Source organism: Coregonus clupeaformis, chromosome 20, assembly GCF_020615455.1.
Source record: "Coregonus clupeaformis isolate EN_2021a chromosome 20, ASM2061545v1, whole genome shotgun sequence".
Classification (NCBI taxonomy): domain Eukaryota; kingdom Metazoa; phylum Chordata; class Actinopteri; order Salmoniformes; family Salmonidae; genus Coregonus; species Coregonus clupeaformis.
Window position 1 is genome coordinate 2,532,327 of NC_059211.1, and position 23,061 is coordinate 2,555,387.

At 42.9% G+C, this 23,061-nt stretch overlaps 1 long non-coding RNA gene across 2 annotated transcripts; it reads left to right on the top strand.

The window, feature by feature from the left end:
- Nucleotides 1-1,706: 1,706 nt before the first annotated feature.
- Nucleotides 1,707-18,129, top strand: LOC123481417. Of its 2 annotated transcripts, XR_006657090.1 has the most exons (4): nt 1,707-2,500; nt 6,434-6,564; nt 6,768-8,039; nt 17,551-18,129. It is a non-coding gene; the product is annotated as an uncharacterized LOC123481417 (long non-coding RNA). The 2 variants fall into 2 exon arrangements; XR_006657089.1 differs by having other exon boundaries at nt 1,708-2,500; nt 6,434-8,039.
- Nucleotides 18,130-23,061: the final 4,932 nt, after the last annotated feature.

Below are 23,061 nucleotides of genomic sequence, written 5' to 3' on the forward strand. Positions count from 1 at the left end.
ACAATATTCATTTTCATGCATCTTTTGCCCATGTCTTCCTCTTCCATGGGTGCAAAGTGAGTGAAACCGTTGACTCACTGAGCCACACGAAGTGTCCGGCAACACCTCTGCAGTAGAATGGTACAATTGCCAGTCGAGCTAAAGGCCAAATAGCCAAAAACATTGCAAGTAGCCAAAATCTCTTATTAATCAAGTCCTGCTCCATCTCATCCAATAAGGCCGATAGGCCTCTCCAGGGCTCTGGATGACTTTCCAGCCCCACACTCTCAATGCTTCTGATCACTATGGTAATCCAGTGTTGTCCTCACAACTTGCCTCCTGGGCACTGATCGGCTTCTCCTTCCTCACTCCCCCTCAGTGCTTCCTCAGCAGTATGTAGGTGAAGAGCACCACCACTCCAGCGGTCAGCGCGGCGATGACACACTGGTGAATGGTGATGACAGTCTCCAGCGTGTGGATGCGCTCCTCCATGGCGCTAGTGTGGATGTAGTCATAGACGGAGGCGCCGATGCTCCACACCGCCCACACGGCGTCCACCAGTGCCTTCATGGTGGGGGAGACCATTGGGGGGCCACAGTTCGCCGCTGGAGCTGGACCCCAGCCTCATCTGCCGCTCACGGGCCCCACTACACGGCCCTCACTGCGGGGGAAGGAGAGATAGGTACACACAGGGCACAATATGGTGACCTCTGACCCCTTAAATGGAGGTCATATGGCTAGTTAGAGAGGGGAAACTGAGTTTAGTAGCACAATCAATATGATATTCATTCATCATCCACAACATGTTATGATTGCTGTTTTCTTTTTAGAATAGGTATCATTCTCATCCTTATCAGAATGTCCAGCTGTTATGTTGCCTCCTAGACTAACACCAGCTGACTGTCTGACATCAGCGCGCAGAGATAGCCTGTTGGACCCTCATGACAATCTTAATCTTAGTAAATAAGGAACTTTGGCGATGGAATAAAACGATGCATGTGAAACTCATTTCATTAGTGATGAGTTCCCCACGAGAAAACCATTCGAAACTGGGACCAATTTGAATAGCCTTTGTGCGCAAATCGAGGCGCCATATTCATAAGTTTCTATGGCCTTGTAACCAATGGCATTGAGCAAATATTTAACAGGAAAGGACAAAGGAGGGAGATAAAATAATATTGATTGCGATAATTTACTTGGCCAAAACAAGAGCTTTTTAAAAAACAGCTTAATCAACATCATCCTTCGGTCGAAACTCGAGCCAAAGTTCACCAGCGCGACATCATTCGACTATTAAGCACAAACGAATAATACTCACCGAGGGATTGGCAATGTTATGCAAATCGTTGTTGGAATAAGGATGAACATCCGTAGCTGTGGTTTATAAAAATCATAATACAGTTTAGAATAAACCGGTGGCGCTGTCTTGGTGTTGCGACTGTGGCATTGCTCCTGCACAAAGTGCGTCATTACGCACAGAAAGTAGAGCGTGCTCTATAGGCCTTTTCATTCTTGCTGCTACAATAATGCCCAATTTATTGCCACGAGGAGTCGCACCACACCACCAAAAGAAAAAGGAGCGCAAGGGAAATTATGGGCCAATATAATAATCATATAAAATCATAATATTGGCTACTGCCATGCTTACATTAAATCTAAAATGTTTCTTAATAACGGCCACCAGGACTATTAGTCTATAATATGCCAATTTGACGACATTATTATGTGGGCAAAATAAATGTATAATTCGTATAAGAGAGAAACAACAGGAATGTGTCCACTTTTCTTTCATTGTGTTGTCAATAGTTTACCGATTTCTATGAATGTCTATTCCATCAATAAGTAGCCTATAACAATATCAGTACAATTGCTGCACCCAACCTTGGCAATGGAAACCTATAACTTGGAGACGAGTCGAAGTGACGCGCTCAAAATAACCAGGTTACCACTTAGCAGAAGTCCATTTTGGGGAGGTCCCAGCACGAGGACGCAACACCATATATCAAATCCTTCCAGCTCTTGGCGATGTCGTGGTCATATAGCCTACAACAGGGCAATAACATCAGCAAGTCCGTTTCCAGAGAATGGATATTTTGAGGACAGTCGGCGGTGCGTGAGCACCGGGGTCGCTCAGACTGGAAAACATCGCATTTATCCATAAAAAAAAAAAAGCTTAGGGGAATCACTGGCACCGTGGCACGAGGGCTACACTGTTGCGTAGTTCTTGTTTTGGAGAAAACAACATTTCAAGTTATTTTGAAAGGAAATGGTGCAATTCGTCCCAAAGGATATTATTTCTAAATTTGGGGATTGTGCAATACCAGCGCAACTGATCAAAAAGAGGGGCGGTGGTGGCGAACTTCAACTTCGCACGCATCTCCAATCTCTCCCATACACTCCTCATCAAGCGAGGGTTTTGCGCGAAGTCATCTTGCTGTCCAACGGATGCGGACGAGACATCACGGATCCTACCGCGTTGCGCGTTTATGCTGAACATGTTTGTGACATTGGAGAATATCAGGTAAAGACAACGTTAGCTCAGTCAAACAGTGAATATGAATATCCTATTATGGTTCTGTAGATTTCTTTGAATTCATTGTTGCGCCTTCTTGTCTGGATAGGAAGTAGTCGACAATATTGGGACAATTAATTTGTGCCAACTGCGTTTTTGAATAGGATATACTGAATGAATGCTAAAATACCAGGATTTAGCCTATTTTGTTAATCATTATGCATCATAATACACTTTTACAAACCAAGGACAAGCCACAATTAATTCCTCACACAATTATAGAGTGCTCTGAAATCAGTGTGTGCCAGAGGCTGGGTCTTTGCGGGCAAGGTGAGTCCTCATTCATTCAACTGGCCTACAAAGTCCCAGTTTCTGGCTCATGTGACCAACACGTTCAGAATATATTGCAAGTGGACTGACAAAATATAGGTTCTGTACTTGTGAACTATTTCGCACTAATGCAATTTGGGGAGACGACATGCACTGCACACTGCCCTGAACATGGGCAACCAAACCAAGTGTAACTTTTGCGCAAAACGCACAGGCCTAGTTTAAGGGCCTCACAGGGATTGATATTAAAATATCAATTATAACACACAATTAATATATAGCCTATATTGTTCCTTATTCTAGAAGTGAGGGGGTCAAATTGAGCTTTTTTATTCATTGTTGTAATAAGATTGTCCTACAAATGATGACAAGTCAGCAGCAAAACTATTTAATACCCTATTACAACACTGATCTATAACTGCTTTTAGATTATATCCTATCAAGTCCATATGTTTTTATAAATGTGAAATGTGGGCTTAAATCTCTATGACAGGCCTACATGTGCTCATCTAAACATTTATCAGACCTACATCTTGGAAATAGTCTTTGAATGGCCCATAAAAAACGTCTTCATGCAAAGATGCAATAACTTTTATGATATCTCTTAACAGTCTACTTGACCATACTTTCATGTCTAAGATAAAAGTTGAAAGCAACTGAGGAGGAGAAAAGTCCATCTTCTAATCTGCTTAAAGTGTGTTGAAGTCATAAAGGTAGCATTGAAGTCAGTTACCAAATTAGTCTCAGACATATTTTCGCTAGCCGAATGCCATAGCCTACATACCCCAGTAATGAATTTAGCATCTATACCCTAAATGCATTATGTAATTTATATTAGGCATGCTGATGGTGACATCTACATGCTGAAATGACACATAGGTAAGACCTATGCTAAATCATGTGTTTTATTTAAAGCTGAATGCAATAATATCTAATTATTATATATCTGTTGATCATTGCCATAGTACTGTATTACAACCTCTACTATTTAGGCCTATTATCCCACCATCTGACTAAAATGCATGTCATCAATGCATTTCTTTAGTGTTCAGTTTAAGTAGGCCGTTTTCCTCTCACTCCTTTAACACAGACTTTGTTTATACAAGCCTGCTATTTTAAGCTACAGTTGTGATAAGCTGCAATTGTCAGATGTGTCAGCTCTGTTTAACTATTTTTCACATCAGTGACCTTATTTTAACACTTAATTAGTTTATCATCAGTATAAGCATAAAAGACAATAGACCTATAAGATTAGCATTTGTCAAATGTATCATCTTCTAACTGGAGAAATGATAATCCTCATAAAAATTCACATCAAGAGTGAACTGAGTTTCAAGTTTAGATCGATTCAAAACTGAAACACATAGCTTCTCGCTTAGTTTGAGGGCGTAATCTATCATTAACTTTCCTATTGCTCTGTTTCAGGTCATTTTAAGATATATGTAGGACTATGCTAATTTACATCCTACTACCATAAAGATGAAATGACTCACTACAAAAACTAAACCAAAAACACTGCATGACACAACAACTCCTCAATACCAACCAGGAAAACAGCCAGTATGAGTATGAGAGAGTAGAGGGCCTAAGTAGGAAGGCTTGGTGACACGGGCCTGGGCCTGGATTGAATAAGCACCATGGCTATGCTAGATATCTGGGATATCCACCAAGAGTACTGATTAAAGTTGGGATATAAACAGTGCTCACTCCTACCGCCTGCCAAGCCTTACTCAATGGCATTTTACATTGTTCCAGGTCCAGTCAGGCTCATCTTGCCACTTGCAATAGTCCTTGTAATCACTTTAACCAGACCATATCAGTCTCTAACAGACTGCAGCTGTAACTAGGCCTGGGCCTACAGTACATTTGTGAGTATATGCCAGGGAATGCTTGTTCAAGGTATGTCAGGTCATTGGATTCGTTCGTCGAGTTTCCAACTTAAATACAGCAATTCAAAAGACATAACATATGTAACATATTGTCATTACGTAGTAATTGTGAATACAGCAAACTCCTCTAATTCAACTGGCCTAGGTTGTGTTTACATTGTCTGCTACAGTAAAGCTGAATAGCTAATGAACTAGACTAGGGACCCTCCTGAGAAAGACTGAAGCTCTGAAGTTCTGAACTCATTCAACTCCTTTTAAAACACCTACGCTAATCCTAATAAAACTCAGCCATTATAAATATACAATTCATAAATTGCTTTGTGCGAAATATGCAACCCTCTAGCCCCATCCATCTAAACCCAAAAGTCTAATGTGTTGGCCGACCGACCGGCTGGTTGGTTCTTCTTTCACCTCTGTTGTTCCGAATGATCCAGCCACGTTTCTGCTAGTACTCAACTAATCGAAGCTGTGAACCCACTCCTCAGCCAGTCCACAAGCCAGTAAACGCTACGGTTCAATCTCAAAAAGGTTGGAAGAGACATAAGAGAGACAGGGAGAAAGAGAAAAAGGCAGCAAGAAAAGTGAGGGACTTTTAGGGGCAGCTGTGTTTTATTAACCCAGTCATAATGCCCCTAAAAATCCTTATTGCTCTTGCAATGGTCAACAAAATCTCCTATTAGAACAAGTCTCTATGTTATGGGCGAATCACTCATTACAAGCTCTATGAAATCCATTCAGTCTTGGAGCAAGTTGGAGGGCATTGAAAATGGAATAGAAAATGCTTATTTGTTATTCCCAACTGACGCATTTCGACATTACGACCGTTGTCAGGGTGCTTTCCTAACTTGTCAATTAATTAGTCAAACAAATCTAGTTAGACGCAACTCTGCCCTCAGATGTTCTTATCCAGAAGTTCACGGCTCGTTCAAGGTGCTACGTTCAGCATCACAATACTTTAGATGAGTGGGATGATTCGAGATCAGAGCACACTTTGGCCAGACAGAACTATAGACATCTTCATCCTCACTAATGACAGCTATGTACCCTGCAGGCTGGCCTGAGGATGTCATTATCACCCCAGTCTCCATTGTTTAACATGCAGACAAGTGAGCTATATGTCCTTCAGTGTCTTGACTTTGCGCCAAGGGCCAGACAGAGAGACGGACAGAGGATTCTGATCTGATCCGGGTGGGGTTGGAGAACTGTCTGAGAGGGGGAAGCTGGCTGGAGGAGACGGAGAGGAGTGCTCCGCCGTCGGGGTGACTCATCACCTTCGGAGGCTATTCAGTGAGTTTCCTCTGGGAGGATCGTGAATCTTCGGTTGGTCGGTGAATCCGCCGTCCTCCTTGCCACAGCCAGAGAGGGGCTGGGAAGGAAAGTGTGGGGTGCCTGGCTGGGCTGATGACTCAGGGCCACGCACCGCACAAGGAGTGTGGGAGGAGGGGTGAGGGAGGGAGGGAGGGAGGGAGGGGGAGGGGGGGGAATTACTCAGAGCATGTGGAATCTCATACAGCTATCACAGGACAGACACTGTGCTTCTACTAGGTTCAGAGGCTCTGTAGAAGTCTGTCCTTAGACACAATGGTAATGGCAGTGGTAAGATGGCTAAGGGCCATTGGTTTCAATTGAAGAGGAACAGAACAGAGTAGTATCTTCTTGTCCTCGCACTGAAACAAAGTCATGCCCCCCTTCTTATTTAATGAATTGTGTCTTTCTATTACAGCAAGTCGGTGCAGGTTTGAAGCTCTGCAACTCCAGCAAAGTAATTAAGCATTGCATGCTGTCAAAATATTCCATTACAAAAGTCTTGAAGATTTGGGAAGTGTCTCCGATGACTACAGATGGGAGGGGGAGGTGAGTTGGGCCGTTTAAAGTCCAGTTCTTCTGGTTTCTTTCTTGAGGGATGATGCTCCTCCATCTCTGTCATTGGAGAAATCCTTTCGAATAACAAAGGTTCCTTTGAGTGATGATGACAAACATTTCCAGAAAGAGAAGGTGAATGGTGAGAGAACTACCTGTATGACATGCATCATGGGCTCTCTATGCACCCCCTCTAGTGTGAGTCATCAGGCCTAAAGAAGCCAAGCTGTGAGTGGTGATTCAGGTGTTGATAATGGCCAATGGTGGAGGGCTGGTCGGCCGACAGGTGGGGGCTGGTGTGTGTTGGGTGAGTGTATTGTGTGCAGTGTGCATGTATTGTGATGTGCATGTATTGTGTGATGTCACTGTGGAAGGGGGTAACGTGTGGGTGTGTCTCCATGGAGGGGGGTTGGTGTTGTGTGATGTATGACTCAACAGGAGAGAAGGGCACACCCATGGGACGAGCCCAGGCTCCCTTCAGCGGCGGCATGGGCCCAGATCTCACTGACTATGGGTGCCATGATTAAGGTGTGTGGGCCTAACTGATGGAGCTCCAACACTTGAAGAGCCACTAAAATCCTACACAAACACACCGACACAAAGGCAGAGACGCCGGGCGAGAAAGTGGAGCACACCTTCACCCTCCGCTGTATCCCCCTTTATAAATAAACTCTTCCAACCTGATTTCAGCCAACCAGCTACTGAGAGTCTGAGACCTGGGCACGTATTCACAAAGCGTCTCAGAGTAGCAGTGCTGATTTAGGATCAGGACCCCCCTGTCCATACAATCATATTCATTATTATCTAAAAGGCAAAAAACTGATCCTAGATCTGCACTCCTACTCTGAGACGCTTTATGATGGGGACAACCCAGAGTAAATAGAATGACTTAGCTATGGCTTAACCATGTGTTGCATCTCTACAATGGTAATTTCCTCCAGTAACTACTAATCATTAAAGGTCTCACTCCCAATCATCTGGATAGTGTTTATAATACTTGGTAGATTCCCATCATTCTGAAATAGCCTGATTGTGTTTAATTGGAGAGTTCACTAAACAGAGTCCACAACAAATCCAATGTATTTTAACAGCAGGCAACAATTTAATCCGCCTGTGCTCCATATATCGCCATTGTAAACAACCAAGATGCCGAGCCCAATGTTGCACAATGAGCCTAAGTTTAGGAGGAGGAGTTGAAAGGTCAGATAAACAGTTCTCCTAGGCTTTCCCTGCCTTTTAAACAGGAGTCCTGTCAATTTTTATCTTGGTCAGATCTCTTGACTTATGGCTGTGTACACTAATGCTGCACTTCTGGCGGCTCCTTAACCCACTGTTTGCTTTGTTTCATATGGACTGGAATCTCAAGTTGCTTGTTGGCGTGGAGGCTTGTGCGCTGAGTCGCCGACAAAGCATGGAATGAATGCTTTGCAGGCTAATGGGCAGGCTAACCTTTTCCAGTGTTTGTCATGGTGAGTTTGTTTGCGTATATGCATACCTCATATTCATATTCAGTGCTAACGTTAGTGCTTGTGTGTTTCCATTCTGTGAATATAGGGCCAGTTTTCTGAGAAAACTGCCTCATTCAGCACAAATATTATGGAAGACCATTTAGACTCTTCTCTTCACTCCTTGTCCTCGCCAACCAGCCATTGGAGAGGTGCTGAGAGATTTGTAGTTGTTTTCTGGCAATTTGGGGTCAACGATGCATGTTAGCAAACCTTTCCGACTCTCTTAGTTTGCATTGCAAAACCAGGAGGCCCCTGACGTGCATTGTGCAATGTGTCCAGCACTCCTTTGGGCGATTGGCATGTGTCTGATGATGCTTGATGCTTTAGATATGGTTGTGGCCGTTGAATGAAGCGTTCACAGTAAACTAATGTTGGCAGGGGGTCTGTATTGGCAAGAATGCACAAAATCCCTGTCATTCAGTAACTAATAGAGAACTTTTACGCTAAAAAATACTTCGCAGAATAAGCCACAGATGCTCAACCGTTCAAATCTCTGCACAGTACGATGGAAAGGACTAAAGGGAGACCACCTTGCTACTTCAAATGGCCTCCTGCAGTCTTCTCAAGGACTGAGTGGGTCTGGTGAACTTAATGAGATTTTCATGGTTTCCGAAGTATCTTTGGGTTCTCTCAGTCGGTCTCAACAGCACAGCATGAAGCTACAGCTTGAAGACCCACAGTCTAGTCCTCCTTGTCCAGCCTGGCTCAGTTGATAGGACGACATGACCGTAAGGAGAAATCCAATTCTTCCTCAAAACCCCTCTAATATGACAGTTAAAATGTTTTCTGCCCCTATCAAAACTGTCAATGGAGCTCCTTCAAATCACAGAGAAAACATGATTGTTCCTCTTTGGTCTTTATGTTGGCAAACCCCCTTTCGTCTTGAAGGTGAAGCAAAATCCATTTATAATACATTTCAGGGGGGAAATGTGTGTGTAGCACAACCGTTCTACAGGGCGAACAAAGAGCTGTTTTATGTTGGCACTAGATTGATGTCTGTGGATCACAATGTGACAAGGCAGACCTCAGAAGACCCTTGCCCAGCAGTTAGTGATGTGCCTTCTTATTCTTGGAGCCGCTCTCTCATTCCAGGACATAGAAACCCTTGGCCTGGCCATCCATAGCTGCCCAACTCCAAAACCAACAGTGCTGCCCATGTTTTATAATATATTTTACATGTGTAACCAAAGAGGGCAAGTGTTTTTTCATGACACTTAATGTATTTTATTTTTTGTGGACAGCATCTTTCATTGCCCCTTTTGCTTTTTGTTATTCCACAAGTCTTTGTCTTGGCCAGTTTCCTGTGTACATAGCACTGCGGGATCTGAGGCGTCACACACTGTGGGGATGTTCTTTTGGTCATGTGACGTCTGGAGTTGACACTGGTATCAATCCTCCGGCCGTCCGTTTCACACTCCAACACTGCCAGTAGGATCTTTTGACTTCCTTGACTTCCCTTTTAGCTTGCAGTGGAGCAAAGGGGCTTTACAAAGGGGCTTTACAGCGCTTCGACATCGAAACCCTGTTTTGGAATGCTTTGTTTAGATCAGTGTTCACCAACCGGTCGATCGCGATCAACTGGTCGATCTCCAAGGCATTCCTAGTCGATCGCCAACATTTCTTATTCAACTCGTGCTGTTGGCAGTAGGTGCACCCGATTTAGCTACCCTGCGCGCCGGGGAGGCGATGTGTTCCCTTTTTGAACCATTTCATATGTCTGAAGGTACAAACCCTGCCTTCCCGGGGGGAGCAAATCAAGTGCACTATAGGCCTACCAATCGAATGGCTCAGATTACTGTGTCTGCAGTAACGTAGCAGGCGTGAAAGAAAGCTACAGCAAAGTTGATACTGTGAGATATTTAAACTTTTAAAACCATGACTAGAGAGAGACTGTCAACGAATACAGCAAAGAGCTGCTGTTTTTATGAGTGAGTTCATGTTTAAGTTTTTACTCAACACTTTCTATTCAACACTTTTATAAGCCATAAAATGCAAGTTTCCCTACTTCCACTAGCGCTACAACCAGCACTGCAGCTGCAATGAATGAGTAGGAAAGTGTATCAATAGGCTTGCGTTGTTATTATTAGCGGCTTGGGTCTTTTTTAATTTTGAGGAATATTTCACTTTCTCTGGTCATAGGAGTAACAACATTAATTTGTGCATGAGCCAGAAATAATGCAATGCCATCAGCTGGAAGACGGTGTCCCTTTTTGGTCAGTGTCAGCGGAGGAAAGGGAGAGCGGAGGGACGTTGAGAGGCGGACCCTCAGTCTGCTGTTCTCTCCCTCCACAGAGACTGACCATCAGATGCAGGCTCCATCAGCCCAGTAAAATTTTTAAGAGCAAATTATTTAAATGTATACTCATTCAGCTGTCTCTCACAAGTAATACAACAACTGGGCTGATATTTATATTTTTAAAATATATGTTAATATATAAGTATGTATATGTATATGTATGTATATTTATATATACACTACCAGTCAAAAGTTTGGACACACCTACACATTCAAGGGTTTTTCTTTATTTTTACATTGTAGAATAAAAGTGAAGACATCAAAACTATGAAATAACACATATGGAATCATATAGTAACCAAAAAAGTGTTAAACAAATCAAAATATATTTTATATTTGAGATTCTTCAAATAGCCACCCTGTATGTATATACAGTACCAGTCAAACGTTTTGGACACACCTACTCATTCAAGGGTTTTTCTTTATTTTTACGATTTTCTACATTGTTGAAAGCATATGTGGGAACTCCTTCAAGACTGTTGGAAAAGCATTCCAGGTGAAGCTGGATGAGAGAATGCCAAGTGTGCAAAGCTGTCATCAAGGCAAAGTGTGGCTATTTGAAGAATCTCAAATATAAAACATGTTTTGATTTGTTTAACACTTCTTTGGTTACTACATGATTCCATATGTGTTATTTCATAGTTTTGATGTCTTCACTATTATTCTACAATGTAAAAAATAAAGAAAAGGCTTTGAATGAGTAGGTGTGTCCAAACTTTTGACTGGTACTATATATATATATATATATATATATATGTGGGGATTGTAAATGATGCAGACAATTACATTGATGGAAGCAACAATCTATCTGCAATATTAAACAACAACTGATCTATTACCGGTGTGATCATATAGCCTACCTCAAATGTTGAAATATAATTGTAAAAAATGGTCTGAGAAGAAAAGCCAATATGCAGTGATAATGTTTTGGGCCTATAGCCTACTGCACAAACCTCATTACTACAGTACTGTTGCCTAGGCTTAAAAAAAAACGAATATGAACGGTAGATCTCGGCTTGCATTTTGACTCAGAATGTGACCCCTGCTTTAGATCGTTCCAGGTGGTTCCTGCCTTCTTCGACTTTTATTATTCCTCTTAATCTTCTTCATTGTCTTCGTCTTCTTCTCAATAAATAGATTTTATTCAGTAGCCAACTGTTGCATCAATGCTACCATTTATAGAACTTGGCTGTAGATTTCTTCTAAAGTAGGGTAATGTTTATAATTTAACACACCACACAACTGCAGTCTTTTGAAGCTTTAGCAACTTCTGCCACGGCCATTTTATATATCTAAATTTGTTAATAAAGAAGTTGTATTGGAGTAAACACTCGTCTCCATTCCCAGAGCGAGAGAGAATAAAATTAATGTAATGCAGTAAACTGAACTCAACTTTGCCTTGTTCATGAACTCCCATAAAAATGACCTGTTCCAACAAGTGAAACACTCTCCAGCTAAGCTAACACAAAGGCCCTTTAACATAACGTAAGATAATTGGTTTTCAATTATGAGATACCAATAAAAACCAGGTTAAAGGCTGAGAAATGCTTGAAAAGTGTCGGCCATAACCATATAAAGGCATTTTCTCTAAATACTTTGATACATTGCCTTCAGAAAGTATTCACACATCTTGACTTTTTCCACATTTTCTTGTGTTATAGATTAAATTGATATATTGTGTCACTGGCTTACACACAATACTCCATAATGTCAAAGTGGATAAATGCTTTTCTACATTTTTACAAATTAATTAAAAATGAAAAGCTGAAATGTTTTTAGACAATAAGTATTCAACCCCTTTATTATGCCAAGCCTAAATAAGTTCAGGAGTAAAAATGTGCTTAACAAGTCACATAATAAGTTGCATGGACTCACTCTGTGTGCAATAAGTGTTTAACATGATTTTTTGTATGACTACCTCATCTCTGTACCCCGCACATACAATTATGTGTAAGGTCCCTCAGTCGAGCATTGAATTTCAAACACAAATTCAACCACAAAGACCAGGGAGGTTTTCCAATGCCTCACAAAGAAGGGCACCTATTGGTTGATACATAAAATTAAATAAAAAGCAGACACCGAATATCCCTTTTTATGTATTATTTTTTACATTATTAGTTTTGTATCATTCATTACTTGTCCATATGTATATATTCTTAAATTCCATTCCTTACTTAGATTTGTGTGTATTGGGTATATGTTGTGAAATTCTTAGATATTACTTGTTAGATATTACTGCACTGTCGGAGCTAGAAACACAAGCATTTCGCTACACCCACAATAACATCTGCTAAACACGTATGTGACAAATTTACATTTACATTTTAGTCATTTAGCAGACGCTCTTATCCAGAGCGACTTACAGTTAGTGAGTGCATACATTATTTTTTTATTTTTCATACTGGCCCCCCGTGTGAATCAAACCCACAACCCTGGCGTTGCAAACGCCATGCTCTACCAACTGAGCTACATCCCTGCTGGCCATTCCCTCCCCTACCCTGGACGACTTGTGCGCCGCCCCATGGGTCTCCCGGTCGCGGCCGGCTACGACAGAGCCTGGATTCGAACCAGGATCTCTAGTGGCACAGCTAGCACTGCGATGCAGTGCCTTAGACCACTGCGCCACCCGGGTGACAAATAGAATTTGATTTGATCAATATACCCAGTCACTACAAAGACCCAGGTGTCCTTCCTAACGCCATTGCTGGAGAGGAAGGAAACTGCTCAGGGATTTCACCATGAGGCCAATGGTGACTTTAAAACAGTTTAATGGTTGTGATAAGAGAAAACTGAGGATGCATCAACAATATTGTTGTTACTCCACAATACTAACCTGAATGACAGAGTGAAAGAAGGAAGCCTGTACAGAACAAACATATTCCAAAACATGCATCCTGTTTGCAATAAGGCACTAAAGTAAAACTGCAAAAAATGTGGCAATGAAATGAACTTTATGTCCTGAATACAAAGTGTTATGTTTGGGGTAAATACAACATCACTGAGTACCCCTCTTCATATTTTCAAGCATGGTGGCTGCATCATGTTATGGGTATGCTTGTCATCGGCAAGGACTAGGGAATTTATTTAGGATAAAAAGAAACAGAATAGAGATAAGCACAGGCAAAATCCTAGAAGAAAACCTGGTTCAGTCTGCTTTCCACCAGACACTGGGAGATGAATTCACCTTTCAGTAGGACAATAACCTAGAACACAAGACCAAATATACACTGGAGTTTCTTACCAAGACGACATTGAATGTTCCTGAGTGGCCTAGTTCATTTTTTAACTTAAATCTGCTTGAAAATCTATAGCAAGACTTGAAAATGGCTGTCTAGCAATGATCAACAACCAACTTGACAGAGCTTGAATATTTTTTTAAATATGCAAATATTATACATTCCCGGTGTGCAAAGCTCTTAGAGACTTACACAGAAAGACTTACCGCTGTAATCGCTGCCTAATGCAATTCTAAGATGTTCTGACTCAGGGGTGTGAGATATTTCTGTATTTCATTTTCAATACATTTACAAACATTTCTAAAAACATGTTTTCACTTTGTCTTTATGGGGTATTGTGTGTAGATGGGTGAGAATAAAATCTGTTGAATATATGAATACTTTCTGAAGGCACTGTATACCCAACAGAAAACACCTTCCCACACACATACAAGTTGACCCTGGGTGTCTGCTGAGGTGTTGACGGGGGATTGGCTGCCGAGTAACAGACGCTGCAACCAATTAGCATACAGAGTAGTGATATGTGATGTAGCCTCGAATGCCCTCCGGTTTAACAGAGAGGATAGCATGAACACACCTCTCTTCTCTCTGTCTATCTCTTCATGTCTTCCCTTTTCGCTCTCTCTTCCTCCCCTCTTTCTCTCTCTTCCTCCGCAGGTTCAGACCGTCTAGAGGCCTTGTGATCCGACTGAGCCCTGGCTTTGTGGGATAGTCTAGGACTCCAGCATAAAGATAATGAGACAGTCACGGTGGGTCTAGTTTTCCAGGAAGTCAACTGGAGTAGTGAGAATCTTTAAACTACTCTTCTCTCCCACTGGGGACAATGAGTCAAGTCTCATTCAGAGAAAGAGAGAGAGAAAGACAACCCTGTGGTGGGCGTAAGTAAGAGGATGGATGGTTTAATTGGGCGAAGGGAATGAAATGGATTAATTTCTGGTTTGTTTAAAAGGCATAGTAATTAGAGGCGGGAATAGAACAGTATTAGCAGCAGAGGTGAGAGAGAAGTGAAGTGAATGCTTGACATTTCCCATTAGAAACTGCATCTAGGCTGGTCATATGTGTTAAATAGCCATCTGTATAGGTCTGTTGTACTGTACAGAGCATTATGTGGTCATGGCCCACTGAGCTTAGAGAATCAACTCTCTCAACTCCCTTGTAAACCAGATTACCATCTGAGTGGGACTCGCCTGGTTAAACAAAGGATAGATCAAATAAATAAAGGTGGAACTTCCACCTCATGCAGGCTGCGGTTTACAATGGTGTGGAGTGGGACATGGGATGGGATGGATGGGTGAGATTTACTACACTAGTAGAGTCACAAGGGGCTGGAGTGAAGTGGTGCTTCTCTCTGCTCTCCTCTCCTCCTTTTTTCTCTGCTTCTTTATGCAGTTGCCTGGTATGTGGGTCACACCATGATTTTGTGTGTGTGTGTGTGTGTTTTCACACACCTGTGTGTATGCACCTCTATTTGTGTGTGTCCGTGCGTGTACCTCGGTGTGCACCTGTGTGTATCTGTCTGTCTGTTCCTATATGTGTATGTACCTCTCGCCAGACGGGGAGATATTTCAGTGTGACACGCTGCTTGGCCTGTTTGCCTTGCTCCCAGCCATCAGGAGAAGTGTACACATCCCTCATCCAGGCTAGGGAGGGAGGATGTTTTTGATGAAGTGGAGGGCTGAATTTAGGCCCAGGCATTCTCAGTATCTGTCACCCAACTCCAATAGATCACTGTGCAGTGTGCTGCCCTGAGGAAGTGTGTGTCCGTGTTTACTCCCTCCCAGGTTCAGGTTGCTTTGAGCTGAGCCCAGTAAATATACACAGTGCCTTTAGAAAGTATTCATACCCCTCGACTTATTCCACATTTGTTGTATTACAGCCTGAATTTAAAATTGATTAAATTGATTTTCTTCTCACCCATCTACACACAATACCCCATAATTACAAAGTGAAAACATGTTTTTACAAATGTAAGCAAATTTATTGAAAATGAAATGCATGTTAGAATCACCTTTGGTAGCGATTACAGCTGTGTGTTTTTCTGGTTAGGTCTCTAAGAGCTTTGCACACCGGGATTGTACAATATTTGCACATAATTCTTTTTTAAATCCTTCAAGCTCTGTCAAGTTGGTTGTTGATCATTGCTTGACAGCCATTTTCAAGTCTTGCCATAGATCTTCAAGCCAATTTAAGTCAAACCTGTAACAAGGCCACTCAGGAACATTCAATATAGTCTTGGTAAGCAACTCCAGTGTATATTTGGCCTTGTGTTTTAGGTTATTGTCCTGCTGAAAGGTGAATTGGAAAGCAGACTGAACCAGGTATTCCTCTAGAATTTTGCCATTTTGCCTGTGCTTAGCTCTATTCAGTTTATTTTTATCCTAAAAAACTCCCTAGTCCTTGCTGATGACAAGCATATCCATAACATGATGCAGCCACCACCATGCTTGAAAATATGAAGAGTGGTACTCAGTGATGTGTTGTGTTGGATTTGCCTCAAACATAACGCTTTGTATTCAGGACATTCTTTGCAGATTTACTTTAGTTCCTTATTGCAAACAGGATGCATGTTTTGGAATATTTTTATTCAGTACAGGCTTCCTTCTTTTCACTCTGTCATTCAGGTTAGTATTGTGGAGTAACTACAATATATATACAAAAGTATGTGGACACACCTTCAAATTAGTGGATTCAGCTATTTCAGCCACACCCATTGCTGACAGGTGTATAAAATCAACTGACCTGCACAGAGCCCTGACCTCAACCCCATCAAACACCTTTGGGATGAATTGGAATGCCGACTGCGAGCCAGGCCTAATCGCCCTACATCAGTGCCCGACTTCACTAATGCTCGTGGCTAAATGGAAGCAAGTCCCTGCAGCAATGTTCCAACATCTAGTGGAAAGCCTTCCCGGAAGAGTGGAGGCTGTTATAGCAGCTAAGGGGGGACCAACTCCATATTAATGCCCATGAATATTTGAATGAGATGTTTGACGAGCAGGTGTCCACATACTTTTGGATATGTAGTGTACAATGTTGTTGATCCATCCTCAGTTTTCTCCTATCACAGCCATTCAACTCTGTAACTGTTTTAATGTTACCATTTGCCTCATGGTGAAATCCCTGAGCCGTTTCCTTCCTCTCCGGCTACCGAGTTAGGAAGGACGCCTGTATCTTTGTAGTGACTGGGTGTATCGATACACCATCCAAAGTATAATTAATAACTTCACCATGCTCAAAGGGATATTCAATGTCGGCTTTTCTTTTCTGCCAATAGGTGACCTTCTTTGGGAGGCATTGGAAAACCTCCCTGGTCTTTGTGGTTGAGATTGACTGCTCGACTTTGGGACCTTACAGATAATTCTATGTGTGGGGTACAGAGATGATGTAGTTATTCAAAAATCATGTTAAACACTATTATTGCACACAGTGTGAGTCCATGCAACTTATTATGTGACTTGTTAAGCATATTTTTACTCCTGAACTTATGTAGGCTTGCCATAAAAGGGGTTGAAGACTTTTCAGCTCAAGACATTTCAGCTTTTCATTTTTAATGAATTTGTAAAAATGTCTAAAAACATAATTCCACTTCGACATTATGGGCTATTGTGTAGGCCAGTGACACAAAATCTAAATGTAATCCATTTTAAATTCAGGCTGTAACACAAGAAAATGTGAAAAAATTCAAGGGGTGTCAATTCTTATTGAAGGCAATGTACACAGTGACACTTGCTTTCCCTTCCAAAAGTTTCACTACATTTACTTCCCTACTTAGTTTTGAGTACATCATTTTAACGTATTGAGATGTTTGGATGGACTTTAAAGTCATCAAGTTGTGGTGCTCATGTACTGTATTCTCGGTCGACTACAAAGTACTATGAATATGGTAGGGAAACTCACTGTGCTTGAACAATGCCATAACAATGTCATCTGCCCTGTTTAGAGTTGTTTGCCAGATGGCTTCCATGGAGTTTCTCAGCCTCCACCAAATAGGGAATTGCCATTGACAGCAAGTAAACAACCAGAACACCAACTGCCGCCAATGTGAACGTCTTAAGGTAGGAGCTATCTTTGGTAGCAAGTGTCTCTGCTACATTCAAAACTACGGATGCAGTTATCAGGTAAAAACGACATCCTCCTTACACTACCTCTCAAACTCTTTCACAACCCAAACTCAACTCTTACAATCTTTATCCCAAATGTTGAATTAACGTTGAATGAATGTATTCTCACTGTATACATATTATCCGTATAAGCTGGGTTAAAGGTCATAAAGCATCCAGTGACAGGTGGAAATGAAGACCACACAGCCTGACGAGATCAGGTTGAAGAGGGAGGACATATTGAACTTGTGGGTCATAGGTCAAAGGCTGAACTCTCTCCTTCTCCCCCGCTCTCTTTCACTCTCACCTTTCTCCTTCCCTCTACCCCACTATTTCCTTATTTGCATCTCTCTATCTCTCACTCACACACACACACACACACACACACACACACACACACACACACACACACACACACACACACACACACACACACACACACACACACACACACACACACACACACACACACACACACACACAGCCTGGCAGTTAGTTTCTCCATATGTTTTGACTATGTGCTACCTGAGCTGGTCTGTGCTGTGGGCCTGTGGCAGGTCTCTGGCAGGCAGCAGTATCAGGTTGGAGGGAGGCTTGGTGGTCTGTGTGTGACATGGAGAAGGGCCCACCGGCACCGCAGCAGCACCGCTGAGGCCACCCTGCCAGGGCCTCTGCTTACAGTCACTGTGAGTTACGACCATTGGTCCTCACTCACTCACTCACACACACACACACACACACACGATACACGCTGACAGGCGCATACACACACACAGAGGCGAATGCACCCCCCTACTAGCAGCCATACACACCGCAGACACACACACACACACACACGCTGAGGCGAGACATACTCCTACCAGGAGCTTAAGCCCTCTCTGAGAAAGCCCATTCCCACTGGGCTTGTTAAAGACAGGCCATGTAGAAAGAGCACATTTAAATCCCACACATCAAATACAGGGGCAATGTAATGTGTAGCTAATAGCTCTCTGTGCATTTGCATTTGCATTTACACACACACACACACACACACACACACACACACACACACACACTGAATAACCCCCACCAGGGGCCAGACGCACACATAGATGAATGATCCTTAACAGAGGACACACACACAAACTCCCACTCCCAAAGCCCTTAATCACAGGCGTGTACAGGCCCAGCATACATGTTTATGTCCACAGATCAATCCAGCTGATCCAGCAGTAGCCCGACCTTGACCTGACAGATCAACAAAGCTCTCGCTCTCTCTCTCTCTGAAATGCTTTACTTTAAAACGTAAGCTTTTGCTAATTAAATCAATGCAATTGTCTTGTTGTTTGTTCTACAGCAAGGAGAAAATCCCCGGAAGGTGTGTGTGTGTGTTTTTAGTGTAGTCGCGGGTGTTGTGTGCATATGTGTATTTGTGTGTGTCTGAATGTAATACAGTATCTCATGCAACAATCACAGGATGGAATGCTCCTTGGAGAGGATGGATGGAGAGAGGCTGGATGGAGAGAGGCTGGATGGAGAGAGGCTGGATGGAGAGAGGCTGGATGGATGGAGGATAAAGACTAGAGATGGATGGAGAAAGGATGGATGGAGAGAGGCGTGGGTGTGGATGAATGGTCCCAGGGAGGTGAGCGGAGGTCCTGCAGTACTAAAAGCTGGCGACCCAGACCATACACACCCACTCACAGGGACCTAACACCACTCACAGGACTGCTCCCTGGTCCACTGCTCCCACATGCTAAAACACTTACATACAATACACACACACAAAGATGGCAAAATGCTAAATGTGAAGTTCCAAGCACTCTGTAGCTCAGCTGGTAGAGCATGGCGCTTGTAATGCCAGGGTAGTGGGTTCGATCCCCGGGACCACCCATACACAAAAAAATGTATGCGCGCATGACTGTAAGTCGCTTTGGATAAAAGTGTCTGCTAAATGGCATATTATTATATTATTATTCAAAATACATTCCCGAGACACAGACTACCAGTCAGTCAGAGACATAAACACACGTTCTTGTGTGTGTTGTTGCCATGCGATGGTGATGAGCAACACATGACATGAATGGGGCGTGGAGCTCAACCTCTTATCAGACAAAGGAGATACACAGAGAGGAGGGGGGAGAGAAGGATGGGAGGAGGAGGGAAGGGGAGAGGAGGACGAGAGGGGAGGAGAGGAGAAGGGAGTGTAAGGGGGAGGAGGAGGGGAGAGGAAGGGGTTGTGCCGCCCCAGACTGCAGTCATGAGTTCTCCATCCCGTTCGACACGCCGAGTCCCGTGGTTAAAAAGGCCATAAAAACTTTGAGCTGGAGCTAAAACCCCCCTCACACACAGTCAAGAGTCACAACACACACACAGGAACGGGACTGCGTAAATCAATGCCATTCGCCCCGGGAGTACCCCTTTGGCTTTGAGTTGAGGAAGTCCAGACAAGTTATTTCCACACACACACTGTTCATGTGACCCCATAAATTCACTTCCTTTTCTGTATGTCTTGACCGGAAATGTGACCGAAATGTTGCGTTTGTCAATAAAATGATTGATTTGCAAGTATATAGTGTGTGGGGTCATTATTTTTGTTCACTTAGGGGGGGAAGTCATGTTAGAGTTATGCGTGCGTAAATTGAACTTTATTCCCTTTCTATGCACTCCTCTCTATTCAAATCAAATCACATTTTATTGGCCACATACGCCGAATACAACAGGTGCAGACATTACAGTGAAATGCTTACTTACCAACAGTGCATTTATTTTTAATAAAAAAGTAAAATAAAACAACAAAAAAGTGTTGAGAAAAAAAGAGCAGAAGTCAAATAAAATAACAGTAGGGAGGCTATATATACAGGGGGGTAATGGTGCAGAGTCAATGTGCGGGGGTACCGGCTAGTTGAGGTAGTTGAAGTAATATGTACATGTGGGTAGAGTTAAAGTGACTATGCATAAATAATTAACAGAGTAGCAGCAGCGTAAAAAGGTGGGGGGTGGGGGTGGGGGGATCAGTGCAAATAGTCCGGATAGCCATGATTAGCTGTTCAGGAGTCTTATGGCTTGGGGGTAGAAGCTGTTGAGAAGTCTTTTGGACCTAGACTTGGCACTCCGGTACCGCTTGCCGTGCGGTAGCAGAGAGAACAGTCTATGACTAGGGTGGCTGGAGTCTTTGACAATTTTGAGGGCCTTCCTCTGACACCGCCTGGTATAGAGGTCCTGGATGGCAGGAAGCTTGGCCACAGTGATGTACTGGGCCGTACGCACTACCCTCTGTAGTGCCTTGCGGTCGGAGGCCGAACAGTTGCCATACCAGGCGGTGATGCAACCAGTTAGGATGCTCTCGATGGTGCAGCTGTAGAAGTTTTTGAGGATCTGAGGACCCATGCCAAATCTTTTCAGTCTCCTGAGGGGGAATAGGCTTTGTCGTGCCCTCTTCACGACTGTCTTGGTGTGTTTGGACCATGATAGTTTGTTGGTGATGTGGACACCAAGGAACTTGAAGCTCTCAACCTGTTCCACTACAGCCTCGTCGATGAGAATGGGGGCGTGCTCAGTCCTCTTTTTTTCCCTGTAGTCCACAATCATCTCCTTTGTCTTGGTCACGTTGAGGGAGAGGTTGTTGTCCTATCCTCTCTATTGTTATTCTGACATTGAACTTAAGCATGAGGAAACGCATGTGACAGCCAACTATTCATTTGGGGTGGAGATCATAGATAGAGGTGTGGCAGAGATGTGTCTATAGATACACTGTATTCTGCCCTTGACTTAATTCCCTCATAATTCCACCGCCTTTACATGCGAGGAAACCATGAATAAGGTCGACCATCTGTCGGTTCCAGGTGGAAAAACCTATTTCCAATAGAAATAACACCATTCTCCATGCACTGTAATGTATGAATTGATAAGAGCTAGGTAAATTAGTAATCCGTTTGGAGAAGGGGATTGTAATTACAAATAGCAATTGCTTTAGATAATTTTTCCTTATGATCGCTGGAGATGAATGTGAAACCAGTCAAATGGAAGCAAACTGAAAATCATATTAACATGATATGCATTTTGGCCCCTTTTCCACAGTGAAGAAGGCTATAAATAGCTGTGCCATTACTCAGAATTTTAATTGTATGTCCTCATAATTTGCCAGGATGAAATTTGGAGACCCAAGCTATCAACTTCTGTAGCGCCGAACCTACCGAGTTGATTAATGCGCTCTAGAATGTTTTAATTATATGGCCGGGCTTTTCTCCATTTTCATATACAATTTGTATCATGTTAAATATTAGCCATTGTTGGTAGCCACCATCAGTTATTTCCACAAACATTTATAACTGTCACTTTAGTGTTTGTTTCCTTTAATATGTAGCCTACATTTGGTATCATTCCTTTACATTCCATTCTGTTGACCTTTCTTTCCTCTGTCACGTCCGTGTAGTTGTTCCCGAGGGTTGCTAGCAATAGTGGATCATATTAGGCTAATGCTGTACAATAATTTAAGACGTAGCTTACAGTGTATTCGGAAAGAATTCAGACCCCTTGACTTTTTCCACATTTTGTTACTTTACAGCCTTATTCTAAAATTGATTTTTTTTTATGTTCCCCTCAATCTACACACAATACCCCATAATGACAAAACCAGAAGGACAACCATCTCTGCAGCACTCCACCAATCAGGCCTTTATGGTAGAGTGGCCAGACGGAAGCCACTCCTCAGTAAAAGGCACATGACAGCCTGCTTGGAGTTTGCCAAAAGGCACCTAAAGGACTCAGACCATGAGAAACAAGATTCTCTGGTCTGATGAAACCAAGATTGAACTATTTGGCCTGAATGCCAAGCGTCACGTCTGGAGGAAACCTGGCACCATCCCTACGGTGAAGCATGGTGGTGGCAGCATCATGCTGTGGGGCTGGAAAATTGAACGGAGCAAAGTACAGAGAGATCCTTGATGAAAACCTGCTCCAGAGCACTCAGGACCACAGACTGTGGCGAAGGTTCACCTTCCAACAGGACAACGACCCTAACACAGCCAAGACAACACAGGAGTGGCTTTGGGACAAGTCTCTGAATGTCCTTGAATGGACCAGCCAGAGCCCGGACTTGAACCCGATCTAACATCTCTGGAGAGACCTGAAAATAGCTGTGCAGCAACACTCCCCATCCAACCTGACAGAGCTTGAGAGGATCTGCAGAGAAGAATGGGAGAAACTCCCCAAATACAGGTGTGCCAAGCTTGTAGCGTCATACCCAAGAAGAGTCGAGGCTGTAATCGCTGCCAAAGGTGCTTCAACAAAGTACTTAGTAAAGGGTCTGAATACTTACGTAAATGTGATATTTCCGTTTGAATTTTTAATACATCTGCACACATTTCTAA